General features: G+C 46.2%; 1 long non-coding RNA gene across 1 annotated transcript; it reads left to right on the forward strand.

The window, feature by feature from the left end:
- Window positions 1–5,315: 5,315 nt before the first annotated feature.
- On the forward strand, window positions 5,316–16,290 carry LOC145361033 (uncharacterized). The gene is made up of 3 exons (XR_013889793.1): window positions 5,316–5,432; window positions 10,067–10,236; window positions 16,230–16,290. It is a non-coding gene; the product is annotated as an uncharacterized LOC145361033 (long non-coding RNA).
- Window positions 16,291–17,893: the final 1,603 nt, after the last annotated feature.

Raw genomic sequence — 17,893 nt, forward strand, 5'->3', positions numbered from 1 at the left:
GGAAACAGGTGACTTTCAGAATTGCTTTATCAATGCAGAGTCAACCTATATATGTGTGTGTAACCCTTTAGATGCTGTGTGTCCCTTTAGATGCTGTGATATTGTGTGTGTGTCCCTTTAGATGCTGTGGTATGGGACAGTGTTGCTGATTCAATCAGTGGAGAACTCGCTGCCCTGGGTTCCAGTACTGACTGACATGAAGAGACAAGCAGAAGATACTTTCCCCACACCAAACCCAGTGAACAATCAGGTAAGGATGGATTGGAACTAATAATACCTGTTAATGTTTCCACTGGGTACCTGTACTTTGCCTGTAAAATGCTCACACTAGATACCTGTGCTTTGCCTGTTGATGTTTACACTGGGTACCTGTACTTTGCCTGTTAAATGTTCACACTGGGTACCTATACTTTGCCTGTTGAATGTTCACACTGGTACCTATACTTTGCCTGTTACACACTAGGTACCTGTACTTTGCCTCTTAAATGTTCATATTGGGTGAGTAGTGGTTTCCCACTGTTTCCCCAGTGTTGACAGCCATCTAGTGACAATACTATTGTCCTTTCTATTTTGAACTGTAGATTTCTGGCAATAGTAAGTATTCTCCCCGTGACACAAATGGACTTCTGTACCACAGGGAAGGGGACATTAATGTGGCCAAAAGTGTTTCTCATGTGGAGGTTACTGGACTCAGTCAGCGGGATGCTATCCTCACAAGGGTAAGTATCTTTTCAAGCTTCATACTCAAGGGGCTTTGGGGGGAAGGGGGCAATAAAATGATTCAAACACTGGCTATGGCAAGAATATGACAGCAGCTTCTGACTGAAGTTTGGGAGCTTGAGGGTTGAAATGAATCATAGAATCCCTACAGTGCAGAAGGAGGCCATTTGGCTCATTGAATCTGCACCAATCACAATTCCGCCCAGGCCCTATCCCTGCAATATCAGATATTTACCCTGCTAATGCCCCTGACGCTAGGGTCAATTTAGCACGGCCAATCAACCCAACCTGCACATCTTTTGGACAGTGGGAAGTCATCCATGCAAACACGGGGAGAACATACAGACTCCACACAGACAGTCACCCAAGCCAGGAATCGAACGCGGGTCCCTGGTGCTACGAGGCAGCAGTGCTAACCATTGTGCCACCCTACGATCAACTTAATAAAAGGTAGGTCCATTCAAAAGTCTGATGGCAGCAGAGAAGAAAGAAGCTGCTCTTGAGTCCAGTCTGAATAACTTTTTTGTTTCGGTCTTCACGGAGGAGGACGTGAATAATTTGCCGGGTGTTAGCAATGGAAAGATGGTAGAAGTGGAGGACGTGGATGACATTATTGTTACTAGAGAGGCGGTGCTCGACAGACTGGAGGGACTGATGGTGGACAAGTCCCCAGGACCAGATGGAATGCATCCAAGGGTTCTGAAGGAAATGGCAGAGGTGATAGTGGATGCCTTGGTGATTATTTTCCAAACGTCGCTGGATTCCGGGGAAGTGCTGGAAGATTGGAAAACGGCTAATGTTTAAGAAGGGTGGCAGGCAAAAGGTGGGGAATTATAAGCTGGTTAGTTTAACGTCTGTTGTAGGAAAAATGTTAGAATCCGTGATCAAGGAGAAAATAGCGAGGCATCTTGAGGAGAATTGTTTGGTAGAGCAGACGCAGCATGGTTTCGTTAAGGGGAAGTCATGTCTGACGAATTTATTGGAGTTCTATGAGAATGTGTCTAGGGCGGCGGATAGAGGAGAGCCGATGGATGTGGTGTTTCTTGATTTTCAGAAGGCGTTTGACAAGGTGCCTCACAAGAGGTTATTGCAGAAGGTCAGGGGGCATGGAGTTGGGGGTAGGGTGTTAGCGTGGTAGAGGATTGGCTGTCAAATAGAGGCAGAGAGTGGGGGTCAATGGGTGCTATTCGGATTGGCGGTTGGTGACTAGTGGAGTACCCCAGGGGTTGGTGCTGGGGCCTCAGCTATTCACCATTTATATAGATGATCTGGAGGAGGGAACCGAATGTATGGTGTCAAAATTTGCTGATGACACCAAGATTGGTGGAACGGCAAATTGTGTGGAGGGTGGGGAGAGTCTGCAGAAGGATCTAGATAGGCTGAGCGAATGGGCCAGGAACTGGCAAATGGAATTTAATGTTGGCAAATGTGAGGTTGTCCACTTTGGTAGGAATAATGGTAGGAAGGACTATTACTTACGTGGCAAAAAACTGCAGCATGCGACGGTGCAGAGGGACCTCGGGGTCCTTGTGCATGAGTCGCAAAAACCCAGCCTGCAGGTGCAGCAGGTGGTCAGGAAGGCGAATGGGATGCTGGCCTTCATAGCGAGGGGGATTGAATATAAAAGTAGGGAGGTCTTGCTGCAGCTGCATAGGGCACTGGTGAGGCCGCAGCTGGAGTACTGTGTGCAGTTTTGGTCGCCGCACTTACGCAAGGATATTTTGGCCTTGGAGGGAGTGCAGAGGAGGTTTACTAGGCTGATTCTGGAGTTGAGGGGGTTGAACTATGAGGAGAGGCTGAATAAACTAGGCTTGTACTTGTTAGAGTTTAGAAGAATGAGGGGAGATCTCATTGAGACGTATAAGATGTTGAATGGGATGGATAGGATAGAGGTGGAGAGGCTCTTCCCGCTCAGAAAGGACAGTAGGACTAGAGGGCACAACCTCAAGATAAAAGGGGGGCGGTTTAGAACGGAGTTGAGGAGGAACTTCTTCACTCAAAGGGTGGTGAATCTCTGGAATTCTCTGCCCGTTGAAGTGGTGGAGGCTGCCTCGCTTAATATTTTTAAGACGCGGGTTGATAGGTTTTTGATAGGCAAGGGGATTAAGGGTTATGGGGAGAGGGCGGGAATATGGAACTGAGCCATGACAGATCATCCATGATCTTATTGAATAGCGGGGCAAGCTCGAGGGGCTAGCTGGCCTACTCCTGCTCCTATTTCTTATGTTTCTTATGTTCTTATGTCTGTCAGCACTGCACCAGGGTTTGAGCTTAGGTTTCGGTGCTCAGGTCTATGGAGTGGATTTTCAACCCACAACCTTCGGATTCAAACCGCTGAGCTTGGCTGATGAAGGGTAGAAGAACCAACTTCCTCAATTTGTAGCTTCTGTAAAAGTTCCCTTATTAATAAGATACAGAAAAACTGATCACTTCACATGCTCTCTCCCCTATCCTTTTGTAGTACTGTGTGGACTGCCGGCTGGATTGGCACTGGGAGCGGTGTTTGCAGGAAATCCTGTCAGAATCACCTCTGCCCCCAAATCCATACCCAATCGTAGCCTCGGAATTCATACAGGCTTCTTTCAGGTAAGGTATGAATCATCACTGTGGCTTCTGTGTAATTCTGTGTATTTAATCTTCAGCTGACTAAAATATCTGAAGCAATGCATTTGGCAGAATTTGAACAGTAGAAATGAGCATGTTAGAATCAAAGCAATCACAAAAGTTTATGAAGATCGTAGGTCATACCATAACAAAGTTGAGGAAAAATGTTAGACTTTCGCTAGAACTCGCTAGTTCCAAAGTGGTTTCTTCCAGTAAGGATGTCGGAAATCGAAGGAAAGGTAAAACATGCATTTATCTAGCACCTTTGCTCAATGTCACAATGTTCCAAATCACTTCACAGTCAATAATGTCTGGACACTGTTGTATTATGGGAAGATGCATTGTGTAAAGTTTAAAGTTGGAAGTTTATTTATTAATGTCACAAGTAGGCTCACATTAACAATGAAGTTATTGAGAAAATCCACTAGTTGCCACATTCTGGCGCTTGTTTGGGTATACTGAGGAAGAATTTAGCGTGACCAATGCACCTAACCAGCACTAGCACAGTCTTTGGACTGTGGGAGGAAACCGGAGGAAACTCACAAAGGCACAGGGAGAACTTGCAGACTGCATAGACAGTGACCCAAGCCAGGAATCAAACCCAAGTCCCTTGCACTGTGAGGCAGCAGTGCTAACCACTGTGTCACCATAATATATCAATAATAAAATTACAAGTGACCACCTATCTACGAATGGTATGTCTGATCTGAGTAGCACGCAAGAAGTAATACTTATCACTGTATCCCAATGCATGTGACAATAATAAATCAAATCAAATCAAATATCTCATCTTACTAGTGTTGCTTGTGAGAAAAATATTGACCGGGACACTGGATAGAATTCATTTGCTCTTTATTGAATAGTACCATAGGATCATTTACTTAAACCCGACAAGGTAAGACTATTCAATGCAGCCCTCTCCAAAATGTGACAACTATAATGACTCACATCATATTGCAGTTGTTCTAGGGATATCTCAAGATTTCCCCAGCTAAGAATTGTTTCACAATTCTAACATTTTATCTTATCGACTCCCCTTCAAATAGGGTGGACCTCTGGCAGAAGACAGATGAGGAAATTATCCATCAGGCTCTTCAGTTGACGTCAAAACTCATCGATTGTGAGCACTATGTCTTCCAGGCTCCAGGCTTAGACGTCTTTGGGTTGAAAAGTGCCCTTTGCCTGTTGAATCCAAACACGTTTCAGACTGTACTCGGGCTAATTACTTCAATGGGAAACAAGAACACCCCGCATCGATATCAAGGCTTCAAGGTACAACTAGCTTCACCTGGAAAATTAAACTCTGGGGAGGCAATGGCCTGGTGGTATTATCGCTATACTATTAATTCAGAAACTCAGCTAATGTTCTGGGAACCTGGGTTTGAATCCTGGCCATGGCAGATGATGGAATTTGAATTCTATAAAACATATCTGAAATTAAAAATCTACTGATGACCATGAAACCATTGCCGATGGTTAGAGAAGCCCAATGTGCTTGAGGGAAGGAAATCCAACGTCCTTACCCAGTCTGGCCTACATGTGATTCCAGAGTCACAGCAATGTGGTTGACCCTCAACTACCCTCTGAAATAACCTAGCAAGCCACTCAGTTCAAGGGTGACTAGGGATGGGCAATAAATACTGCAAGTGGAGAGCTATAGTAAACCCCGCTGGAGTGAACCACTCCTGGTGTGGGGAGCGGTGGGAGTACTGCGGTCCCAGAAGTTTCAGTCCCAGGCCTGCTATAATACATTCAAATGAAGTGTTGCATATGTAGCACAATTCCACACCTATTTCTGGCATGGAGCTGACAGCGCCAGAAATCTGGCGCTGGGAGATGCATTCGGGGCCGGACACCCAGATTGGATTGCACTAATCCAGCCCCGTTTAAATCTCCCGGCCCACCGCACTAAACTAGTCCTGCTTAGTCGACTGATGTTTCCTTTTGCCCAATCTGATAGGTGGCGACTGGTCTAGGGGTGAACTCTTCAGCCAGCTGGTTTGGTTCATTGAGTCCGTTCCTTGACGTTTTGGAACTGACTGAATTCTACTATTTCAAAGGCCCGATAGGTTGTGAGAGAGAAGCACTCCAGGCTTATGCTCGAATAGGTAAGGAGCTTCCACCAATAGATTGGAACATGATAGCCACCCACCTAATAGAGTCATGGAGCAATACAGCACGGAAACAGGGCCTTTGGCCCAACCAGTCCATGCTGACCATGGTGCCCTCCCAGCTAGTCTTAATTCATAGAATCATAGAATCCCTACAGTGCAGAAAAAGGCCATTTGGCCCATTGAACCTACACCAACAACAATCCCAGCCAGTCTCTATGACTATAACTCATACACTTATCCTGCTAAGCCCCCTGACACGAAGGGGCAATTTTAGCATAGCCAATCCACGTAACCCGCACATCTTTAGAACATAAGAACATAAGAAATAGGAGCAGGAGTAGGCCTTCGAGCCTGCCCCGCCATTCAATAAGATCATGGCTGATCTGTCTTGGCTCAGCTCCACATTCCCGCCCTCTCCCCATAACCCTTAATCCCCTCTCTTATCAAAAACCCATCAACCCGCGTCTTAAAAATATTTAGCGAGGTAGCCTCCACCACTTCAACGGGCAGAGAATTCCAGAGATTCACCACCCTTTGAGTGAAGAAGTTCCTCCTCAACTCCGTTCTAAACCGTCCCCCCCTTTATCTTGAGGCTGTGCCCCCTAGTCCTACTATCCTTTCTGAGCGGGAAGAGTCTCTCCACCTCTATCCTATCCATCCCATTCATCATCTTATACGTCTCAATGAGATCTCCCCTCATTCTTCTAAACTCTAACGAGTACAAGCCTAATTTATTCAGCCTCTCCTCATAGCTCAACTCTGGCATCAGCCTAGTAAACCTCCTCTGCACTCCCTCCAAGACCAAAATATCCTTGCATAAGTACGGCGCCCAAAACTGCACACAGTACTCCAGCTGCGGCCTCACCAATGCCCTATACAGCCGCAGCAAGACCTCCCTACTTTTATATTCAATCCCCCTCGCTATGAAGGCCAGCATCCCATTCGCCTTCCTGACCACCTGCTGCACCTGCAAGCTGGGTTTTTGCGACTCATGCACAAGGACCCCGAGGTCCCTCTGCACCGTCGCATGCTGCAGTTTTTCGCCACGTAAGTAATAATCCTTCCTACCATTATTCCTACCAAAGTGGACCACCTCACACTTGCCAACATTAAATTCCATTTGCCATTTCCTGGCCCATTCGCCCAGCCTATCTAGATCCTTCTGTAGACTCTCCCCACCCTCCGCACAATTTGCCTTTCCACCAATTTTGGTGTCATCAACAAATTTCAACACCCTACACTCGGTTCCCTCCTCCAGATCATCTATATAAATGGTAAATAGCTGAGGCCCCAGTACCGAACCCTGGGGCACTCCACTAGTCACCATCAGCCAATCCGAACAGCACCCATTGACCCCCACTCTCTGCCTCCTATTTGACAACCAGTCCTCTATCCACGCTAACACCCTACCCCCAACTCCATGCCCCCTTACCTTCTGCAATAACCTCTTGTGAGGTACCTTGTCAAACGCCTTCTGAAAATCCAGAAAGACCACATCCACCGGCTCTCCTCTATCCACCGCCCTAGACACATCCTCATAGAACTCCAGTAAATTTGTCAGACACGACTTCCCTTTAAGGAAACCATGCTGCATCTGCTCTATCAAGCAGTTCCCCTCAAGATGCCTCGCTATTTCCTCCTTGATGACGGATTCTAACATTTTACCTACAACAGACGTTAAACTAACAGGCCTATAATTCCCCGCCTTTTGCCTGGCACCCTTCTTAAACAACAGCGTAACATTAGCCGTTTTCCAATCTTCCGGCACTTCCCCGGAATCCAGCGACGTCTGGAAAATAACCACCAAGGCATCCACTATCACCTCCGCCATTTCTTTCAGGACCCTCGGATGCATTCCATCCGGTCCTGGGGACTTGTTCACAATCAGCCCCTCCAGTCGGTCGAGCACCACCTCTCTAGTAACAGTAATGTCATCGAGACCCTCCAGTCCTACCACCTTTCCATCTCTAACATCCGGCAAATTATTCACGTCCTCCTCCGTGAAGACCGAAACAAAAAAGTTATGCAAGACCTCAGCCATTTCCCCATCCCCTACCACTAAGTCCCCCTTCTCATCCTCTAAGGGACCAACGTTCACCCTAGCCAGCCTCTTCCTTTTTATATACTTATAAAAACTCTTGCTATCCTTTTTTATATTAAGCGCTAGCCCAGCTTCATAGTTTCTCCTACCCTTCTTTATCAACTTCTTTGTCAATCTTTGTTGACATTTAAACCTCTCCCAATCCTCTTCTCGCCCACTACTCTTAGCTACTCTAAACGCCTCCGCTTTTAATTTAACACTTTCCTTCACCTCCTTCGTTATCCACGGCTTATTACCTCTCCTCCTACAGTCCTTTTTGACCATCGGAATAAATTTCTGCTGAGCACCAAGAAAGATCTCCTTAATGATCCTCCACTGCTCCTCAGCAGACCTACCTTCCAACGCGCTCCCCCAGTCCACATTCGCCAATTCTTCTCTCATCCTACCATACTCCCCTCTGTTCAAACAAAGGACGCGTGTCCGGGAACCCACTTTGTCCTCCTCCATCTGCACCAGAAACTCCACCATACAATGATCACTCTCCCCAAGAGGATCCTTCACTGCAAGTTCCCTAATTCTACCTGCCTCATTACATAGCACCAGATCCAAGATAGCTTGCTCCCTCGTCGGCTCCAACACACACTGTTCCAGGAAACTATCCCGGCAGCATTCCAAGAACTCCTCCTCGAGCCCACCACGTCCAACATGGGTCGACCAACCAATATGCAGATTGAAATCCCCCATAACTACGGCCGTCCCATTCCTGCACGCCGCACTTATTTGCGCGTTAACAGCCCGCCCCACCTCCAGATCATTATTCGGGGGCCTATAGACGACACCCACCAGCGTCTTCCTCCCTTTGCTGTTCCTAATCTCTACCCACAACGATTCCACGTTCTGCTCCTTGGCTCCAATATCATCCCTTGCTACCACCCTGATGCTATCCTTAATCAGCAGAGCTACGCACCCCCCTTTTCCCTCCCGCCTATCCTTCCTAAACACTTGATACCCCTGGACATTCAGCTCCCAGTCCCTGTCACCTTGCAGCCACGTCTCTGTAATGGCCACCAGATCATATCCATTTGTGTCGATCTGCGCCACCAACTCATCCACTTTATTCCTAATGCTTCGTGCATTCAGATAAAGCGCCTTCATCCCAGCCTTCACCTGGACCTTATTTGCCGGAACGCCACCAACCATACTCACGCCCCTTACTCCCTCTATTATTGGGACATCCTCGGCCTCTATCCTTACCTGTACCGTCTCCTTAACTTTAGACCCCGTAATGTCACCTACCCTCACACCCTCCCCCCCCCAATTAGTTTAAAGCCCTGTCTACAGTCCTCTTTACACAATTCGCCAGCACTCTGGTCCCAGCACAGTTCAGACCCACCCCAGCCTGCCCGAACAGGTCCCACCTACCCCAATACTGGTGCCAATGCCCCATAAATTCAAACCCATTCCTCCCACACCAATCCCTGAGCCACCCATTCACTTCCTTAATCCTATCAACCCTACGCCCGTCTGCACTCGGTAACTGTGGGAGGAGACTGGAGCACCTGGAGAAAACCCACGCAGACACAGGGAGACAGTGACCCAAGGCCAGAATCAAACCTGGATCTCTGGTGCTGTGAGGCTGCAATGTGCCACCATACCACCCTTGATCTCAAGGAATGTCTTTGAGTGAGTTTAGAAATACTCACTAATTAGTCACATGATATAATGAAGCCCACTAATTATTTCCCCATCAGTTTCAATTATTAAAAAGATAGATCATCTCCTCTGAGTTCTGTGGAACGTTGGTTATACTTGTTTGTAGAAGGCACACACTGCAAGGAACGGCTTTGAGCCAAACCCTGATTTAACTCTTTAAGGGATGGAACTTTTTACTGAATTGAGATCCTGGATTCCCTCCCTGTACAGTGTAGGTACAGCATCTACACTTCAGGGACTGCAACGGTTCCAGAGGGCTGTTCACCATTACCTTCTCAAGGGCAATTAGGGATGGGTAATAAATGTTGGGCCTAGCCAGTGAATTTAAAAACGTTCTCCCACTGAAATGCAACCAAAGCAAAGAACAAAGCAAAGTACAGTACAAGAACAGGCCCTTCGGCCCTCCAAGCCCGTGCCCATCATGATGGCCTAACTAAACTGAAAAGAACCTTCATTCTGCCCTTACTTGGTCCATATCGCTCTATTCTGTCCCTATTCATGTACCCATCCAGATGTCTCCTAAGTGCTGCTAATGAGCCTGCTTCCACCACCTCCTCTGGCAGCGCATTCCAGCACCCACCACTCTCTGCATGAAAAATTTCCCCCACACATCTCCCTTAAACTCACTTCCTCTCACCTTGAACCTGTGCCCCCCTTGTAATTGACTCTTCCACCCTGGGAAAAAAAACAATTCCTTTTTTGGAATTTCTGCCAATCTCTCACTGAAATTGCAGTGGAAGACTCCCCACTCTGCCCCTTCTCCTGCTCACATGGGAATTCCTGTGGGAGGTCTTGGATATGGCTAATAGTTGTCACAGAGGTTCTGAGTTCTCCTGGATTCGGCCTATTGTCATGGTTCTGCCTTTATTCCTAGTGCAGCGTCACCTGATGGAACTACAGCAGCAACTTCAGGGAGCATTGACTTTCACAGTGTGGCTTTCAGAGAGTCGGAGCTGGAGTGCACACAACATCCAGACCTACCCAACAGCATTCGTGGAGGCCTTTGTGGAAAGTGCAGAGAATGGACATCAAACATACCTGAAGGTAAGCAGGTGACAGGCTGATGTTCTGACAGCAACAGAGTGTGAGAGTCAGGGCACAGCTACACACTATATGCCCAGCAACCTGTGCAAAATTTGGCTGCCTCGTTTGCTACATGACAACAGTAACTACACTTCAAAAAGACTCAATTGCTGTGGGGACGTCCTGAGGTCATGGAGGCACTACAGAATCAAAAAATAGAATCCCTACGGTGTAGAAGGAGGCCATTCAGCCCATCGCGCCTGCACCAACTCGCTGACAGAACATCTTATCCAGGCCCTATCCCCGTAACCCCACATATTCAGCATATCTTATTCCCCAAACTACACATCTTGGAACACTAAGGAGTAATTTAGCTTGGCCAATCCACCTAACCTGCACATTTTTGGACACCAAGGGGCAATTTAGCATGACCAATCCACTTAACCTGCACATCTTTGGATACCAAGGGGCGAATTAGCATGGCCAATCCACCTAACCGGTACATCTTTGGACACTAAGGGATAATTTAGCATGGTCAATCGACCTAACCTGCATATCTTTGGACACTAAGGGATAATTTAGCATGGTCAATCGACCTACCCTGCATATCTTGGGACACTAAGGGACAATTTAGCATGGCCAATCCACCTAACCTGCACATCTTGGGACACTAAAAGGAATTTAGCATGGCCAATCCATCTACCATGCACATTTTTGGACTGTGGGAGGAAACTGGAGCACTCGGAGGAAATCCAGGCAGATACGGGGAAGAACGTGCAAACTCCATACAGAAAGTCACCCAAAGCCAGGATCAAACCAGGGTCCCTGGAACTGTGAGGCAGCACTGCTAGCCACTGTGCCACCTTGCAAACTCGTTCTTTTAAATGATGGCAACTGGGTCAAGTGGCCAATTGGTTATCACCCATCTTGCACAGTTGCATGAGAGCAGTTTCACTCCTCCCATGTTTCATGGCTGCCTTTGACACATTATAGAAAATTTCCCTCTTCTCTTTATTCTTTCATGGAATGGGAGCGTCGCCAGCATTTATTGCCCATCCCTAATTCTGCTTGAACTGAGAGGCTTGCTACACCATTTCAGGGGGGCGGTTAAGAGTCAGCCACATTGCTATGGGTCTGGAAGCACACGTAGGCCAGACTAGGTAAGGATGGTAGAGTTCCTTCCCTAAAGTGAACCAAATGGGTTTTTACAACAATGGTTTCACTATTACTGACACTAGCTTTTAACTCCAGAATTTTTTAATTGAATTCAAATTCCACCAGCAGCCTTGGTGGGATTTGAACCTCCATCCCCAGAGCATTAGCTGGGACTTTAGGCTCAGTGACATTACCACTACACCATTATCTGGTTGCAGCCAAAAGGAAAACCAATGATGACCATGAAGCCATTGTCAATTGTCATAAAAACTCACCTGATTCTAATATCTTTAGGGAAGGAAATCTGCTGTCCTTACCCAGTCTGCCCTACATGTGACTGGGGCAGCATGATGGCACAATGGTGAATACTGCTGCCTCACAGCGCCAGCTATCGAGTTCAATTCCAGACTTAGGTGACTTTCTGTGTGGAGTCTGCATGTTCTCCCTGTGTCTGTGTGGCTTTCCTCCGGGTGCTTCGATTTCCTCCCACACTCCACAGATGTGCAGGTTAGGTGGATTGGCCATGTTGAATTGCCCCGTAGTGTCCAAAGGTGTGCAGGTTAGGTGGATTAGCTATGCTAAATTATCCCTTTAGTGTCCAAAGATGTGTAGGTTAGGTAAAGTAAAATAGAATTTATTTATTAATCACAAGTAGGCTTACATTAACACTGCAATGCTAAAATTCCCTAGTCGCCAGACTCTGGCGCCTGTCTGGGTACACTGAAGGAGAATTTAGTGTGGTCAATCCACCTAACCAGCACATTTTTCGGATTGTGGAAGGAAACCAGAGCATCTGGAGGAAACCCACACAGACACGAGGAGAATGTGCAAACTGTGGGAGGAAACTGGAGCACCCGAGGAAACCGTTGCAGACATGGGAGAACGTGCAGACTCCACACAAACAGTGACCCAAGACGGGAATTGAACCCAGGTCCCTGGTGCTGTGAGGCAGCAATGCTAATCACTGTGCCATTGTGTGGATTAGTGATGCTAAATTGCCCCTTAGAGTTCAAAGATGTACAGTTTGGTGAATTGGCCGTGCTAAATTTACCCTTGGTGTCCAAAGACGTGTGGGTTAGGTGGATTGGCTATGCTAAATTGCCCCTTAGTGCCCCAATAAGCATAGGTTAGGAGGATTAATGGGGTAAATGAGGATAGGGCCTGTCGGAGAGTTGGTGCAGACTTGGTGGGCTGAAAGGCCTCCTTCTGAACTGTAGGGATTCTCTGAATGATAATGCTTTAATCCCCTTGTGTTCCTGAAGGGCTTTCTGCACCAAAATGAGCCCAGGGGTGCACCAAAGTTAACTTCACACCAATCAATGTCAGAAAGCTTTGCTGTTTGTATTAAAGAAGTGACTGGTATTGTCACCTTGCTGAAATTACTTCGCTGCTCCAGTGCCTCTCTTTGTGAAGAGTTAGGCAAATAAATTGCAGGCTTGCAGGCCTGTAGGCAAAGATCAGGGTGGGTGAATGGGGTGGAGGTGTTGGGGTTTAGACTAATTGATCACATTTTCAAACAGCCAACATGTCCATGATGACTGAATGGCCTCCATGATGCTGCACACTCCTGCTTCATAACGTCAGGGACCCTGGGTTCGATTCGCGGCTTGGGTCACTGTTTGTGTGGAGTCTGCACGTTCTCCCATGTCTGCGTCGGTTTCCTCTGGGTGCTCCAGTTTCCTCCCACAGTCTGAAAGACGTGCTGGTTAGGGTGCATTGGCTGTGCTAAATTCTCCCTTAGTGTACCCAAACTGGCACTGAAGTGTGGCAACTGGAGGATTTTCACAGTAATTTTATTGCAGTATTAATGCAAGTCTACTTGTGACACTAATAAATAAAAGTTTAAACTTTTAAATCATTGACATATAGTAGCCTTTCCAGTATTTCACCCCCACCCGCTGCCATACCCCACTTTCCCCATGAGCCTCCAGTCAGAATTTGTGAATTAGTCACTGAATTTACTCGCCTGCACTTTTACTGGAAGACAGCTATCAAGGAGAGATGTACACCTCGTTGAAATGTCTCAGGATAATCCAGAGTTAATGCTCTGGGTACAAGGGATCGAGTCCTACTATGGCAGCTGAAGTTGAATTCACGTCATTGAAACTGAATTGGAATTGTAAAGCTAGTCTTAATAATGGTGACCACCCATTTGGTTCACTAATATCCCCTCAAGGAAGGAAATCTGCCATCCTTACCCGGTCTGGCATACATGTGGCTCCAGAGTCTCTTGACTCTTAATTGCACATCCCATGAAAGAATACAAAAAATATCTACTTCCCCTTGTGATGACACCGAGCCTTTAAGAAATGCATTTGTGTCACGTTTCTTGTGAAGGGTAGGTTTTAAACTTCAGCTCTGATTATGGTGCTGCTTTGTCTGCTCCAGGCAGCCCCACCCGCTGAGAATGCAGAAGAATAATTGCTCCTAATTACTGTATTGTTTGTTTTAATCTGAATTAATGCAGTTTTTAAAATTATTTTTGGGTTGTCCCCTGGGATTTCAGATTAGAGTTTAATTAGATTGATTGATGACAGTCATGTGCTAGTGGGAGGAGCTAGGCTTACAGAGGGGGGAAAACAGGCAGTTTCTATTTGGATTTTGTAAGGAGCAGCAGCTCTTCTCTTTCTCTCTGAAGATTGAAGTCTCAGAACCCCCTAGAAAATAGATATCTCTCCAGAGATGTTAAAAGGCGTGAGGACTGGCAACCACATATGCCTCTGTGTTTCTGTTAATTGATTCTGAATAATAGTTTAAGGCTATGAGGCATATTGCTTAAATTGGAACTAATAGAAATAGGCTAGTGGTTAAGAATTGTATCTGCTCATGTTTAAGTATTTCAATTGGTAAAAATTACACTAATTTTTTTTGTAATAGTTAAATTGTATTGATAAATAAAGTTTGTTTTGAGAATAGTTTCCTTAGTAGGTCAAATAGGATCACATCTGGAGTGAAACACATTCTGCTCACACTATTATCGAAATCAAAAGCAGTTGGGGTCTAGTCTAACTTCATAATATATCTTGGAGTTTCTGATCTAGGCCCAGATGCCTTGCTGCAGAGTATTTCCCCCAATCCCTTCCAAAAATAAGCACGATTTTAAACCAGCCACCCTGAATTAAGGGAGAGTTTCAGTGTCAAACCACTGTCAACCCTCCATATCTGCACCTGCGTTCATTACTTGCTGCTTTCTCCACCTACTGCCACCATGTGAGATAAATTAATGTCTCTGTATCTTTTCCTTCCCCTTTATGATTCAGTCTCCCAGGGAAAACAAAGCATCTACAGTGCACAAATAGGTCACTGAATCCAACTCTTTTATTCCTCATAGGATGTGGGCATTGCTGGTTTGGCCAACATTTATTGCTCATTCTTAATTGTCCTTCAGCTAGGTAATGAGCTGCCTTCTTGAACTGTAGTCCATATGATGTAAGTACACCCACAGGCAGTTGGGGAGTGATTTTGACCAACAACAGTTTAGGAAAGTCAATATATTTCCAAGTCAGGATGGTGAGTGGCTTGGAGAGGAACCTCCAGATGGTGGTATTCCCATGCATCTGCTGCCCTTGTCCTTCTAGATGGTAGGGGCTCAGTATTTGGGAGGTACTGTCGAAGCGGAGATGCTGCATTGCATCCAGGTAGCACACACTGCGGCCACTGTGAGTTGGTGGTGGAGAACTTGGATGTTTAAGGTGGTGGATGGAGTGCCAATCAAGCGGGCTGCTTTGCCCTGGATGATGTTGAGCTTGAGTGTTGTTGGATTTGCACCCATCCAGGCAAGTGAGGAGTATTCCATCACACTCCTGACTTGTGCCTTGTAGATACAGTCAGGAAGTGCGTTACTGCTCCATGTCATGTTTATAGAGTCTTAGAGGTTTACACATGGAAATAGGCCTTTCAGCCCAATTTGTTACGCCGCCCTTTTTTTAAAATCCTAAGCTGGTCCCAGTTGCCCGCATTTGGCCCACATTTCTCTATATGAAATGGGACTTCTTACGCATGTAACTGTCTAAATGCTTTTTAAAAGACAAAATTGTACCTGCCTCTATTACTACCTACTATGCTCCATTCTGGTCTCCTCCCACCCCTCATCCACATCTCAACCTATCAATATATCCTTCTATTCCTTTCTCCCCCATTTGTTTTTCTAGCTTCTCCTATATTAAGGTCTTAGTTATCCTCTGAGTCTCTGTCTTGCCATTGTGCAGAAGTCAGAACGCTCTACTGGGTACACGGTCATAGAATCCTTACAGTTCTGAAGGAGACCATTCGGCCCATCAAGTCTGCACTGACTCTCTGAAAGACTATCTTACCAAGGCCTGTTCCCCTAACTTACCCCCATAACCCACACATAATAACGCTGGCTGCTTTTTCAAGGCAGCAGTAAGCGCAGACGGAGTCAATGGATGGGAGGCTGGTTTGCGTGATGGACTGGGCTTCATTCACAACCCTTTATAGTTTCTCGTGGTCTTGAACAGAGCAGGAGTCATACCAAGCTGTGATTCATCTGGAAAGGATGCTTTCTATGGTGTAGCTAAAAAGGTTGGTGAGAGTCGTAGCTGACATGCCAAATTTCCTCAGTCTCCTGAGAAAGTAGAGGTGTTGGTGGGCTTTCTTAACTATAAGGTCGGCATGGTGGGGGGACCAGGACAAGTGATCTGGACACTTAGAAACTGATTCTCATTCCCGAATTCTTAGTTTGCCCTCCCAGTGCAAGAAAGTCTGTGCTGGGAATGCTCATTTGTAAAGTGGTTCCCTACATTGTCAAAGAAAAAATGAGGTGAGTCTTATTTCCATATAAGCTTGGCAAGCTGGTTTGCACGCTGCTGTGAATTCATTGTGTTCTGTTTCCTGTACAGGTGCTTCAGCCCCCTGCTGGTTCATTGAGGCAATACCTCCCCATCCTGAAGTATTTTGTGCTGTATTATTTTGAGGATCAAGAAGAGAGCTGGCTGTGTTTTCCCAAGCACAACCCAATCGCTGTTTACCAAGACGTCTTTCTCTCCAAGGAGACTGCAGTGTTTCACTGCCAGAGAGTGGGTAAGTCCTTGGACACACACACACACACTCACTCGCTCCTACACACTCTCTCACACACACACACACACTCTCACATATTCTGTCATACACACACACTTTTACTCTCACACTCACACTCTCTCTCTCTCGCACTCTCTCTCACACTCTGTCTCTCTCACACTCCCTCAGTCTATCCTGTCTCCATCAGTAGGATAAGGCTGAGAATACTGAAGAATCAAAGGAATAGTTTAGTTTATTTATTAGTGTCACAAGTAGGCTTACATTAATACTGCAATGAAGTTAATGTGAAAATCGCCTAGTCGCCACACTCCTGTTTGGAGACACTGACGGAGAATTTAGCACGGCCAATACATCTAACTACGTCTTTCAAACTGTGGGAGGAAACTGGAGCACCTGGAGGAAACCCACACAGACATGGGGAGAATGTGCAGACTCCACACAGACATTGACCCAACCTGGGAATTGAATCCATGTCTCTGGTACCGTGAGGCAGCAATGCTAACCCCTATACCACCGTGCTGCCAACAATAGTAACTTTTGTTCAGTTGTTAACACTCTCTCCTCTGAGTCACAAGGTTCTGTGTTCCAGACCCATTCTGGGGTTTGTGCTTCAATCTCTAGACAGACACTGCAGTGCTGTACTGTGAGAGTGCAGCACTGCTCGAAGTACCATCTTTCAGATGAGGTGTCAAACTACTGTCCTGTAGGGAGCTCTTGTGGCTCAGTGGTATTGTCACTGGACTAGTGATCCAGGGCAAGATCTGGGGATCCCGTGTCAAATCTTGCCACGGTAGATGGGGAAATTTGAAATTAATAAATAAAAATCTGGAAATTTGAATTCAGTAAGAATCTGGAATTAAAAGTCTAATGATGTAAAACTTCATCTGGTTCACTAATATCCTTTAGGGAAGGAAATCTGCCACCTTTTCCTAGTCGGGCTGACATGTGACTCCAGTCCCATGGTAATGTGGTTGACTCTCAAATGCTCTCTGAAATGGAGGACAGTTAAAAATGAATTTAAAATCATGGGCCATCTCCCTGCCTCTGAGCCAGAATTTTTTTTTTATTTGTGGGACATGGGTGTTGCTGGCTGGCCAGCATTTATTACCCATCCTGAATGGGCTGAATGGTCTCCTTCTGCACTGAAGGGTTTCTATGATTCTAGGAAGGGAAATCCGAGAGGAGATTTGATCAGAGGGGACATAGCTTTAAATTGAGGAGTAATAGATATAAGATATATGTCAGAGGTAGGTTCTTTACTCAGAGAGTAGTAAGGGCGTAGAATGGCCTGCCTGCAACAGTAGTGGATTTGCCAACATTAAGGGCATTTAAATGGTCATTAGATAAACATATAGATGATATTGGAATAATGTAGGTTAGATGGGCTTTAATTGGTTTCACAGGTTGGTGCAACATTGAGGGCCGAAAGGCCTGTACTGCGCTGTAATGTTCTATGTTCTATCCCTAGTTGCCCTTGTTGAAC

The sequence above is a fragment of the Carcharhinus amblyrhynchos genome, chromosome 33 (assembly GCF_965287045.1).
Source record: "Carcharhinus amblyrhynchos chromosome 33, sCarAmb.v2.hapA, whole genome shotgun sequence".
NCBI lineage: Eukaryota > Metazoa > Chordata > Chondrichthyes > Carcharhiniformes > Carcharhinidae > Carcharhinus > Carcharhinus amblyrhynchos.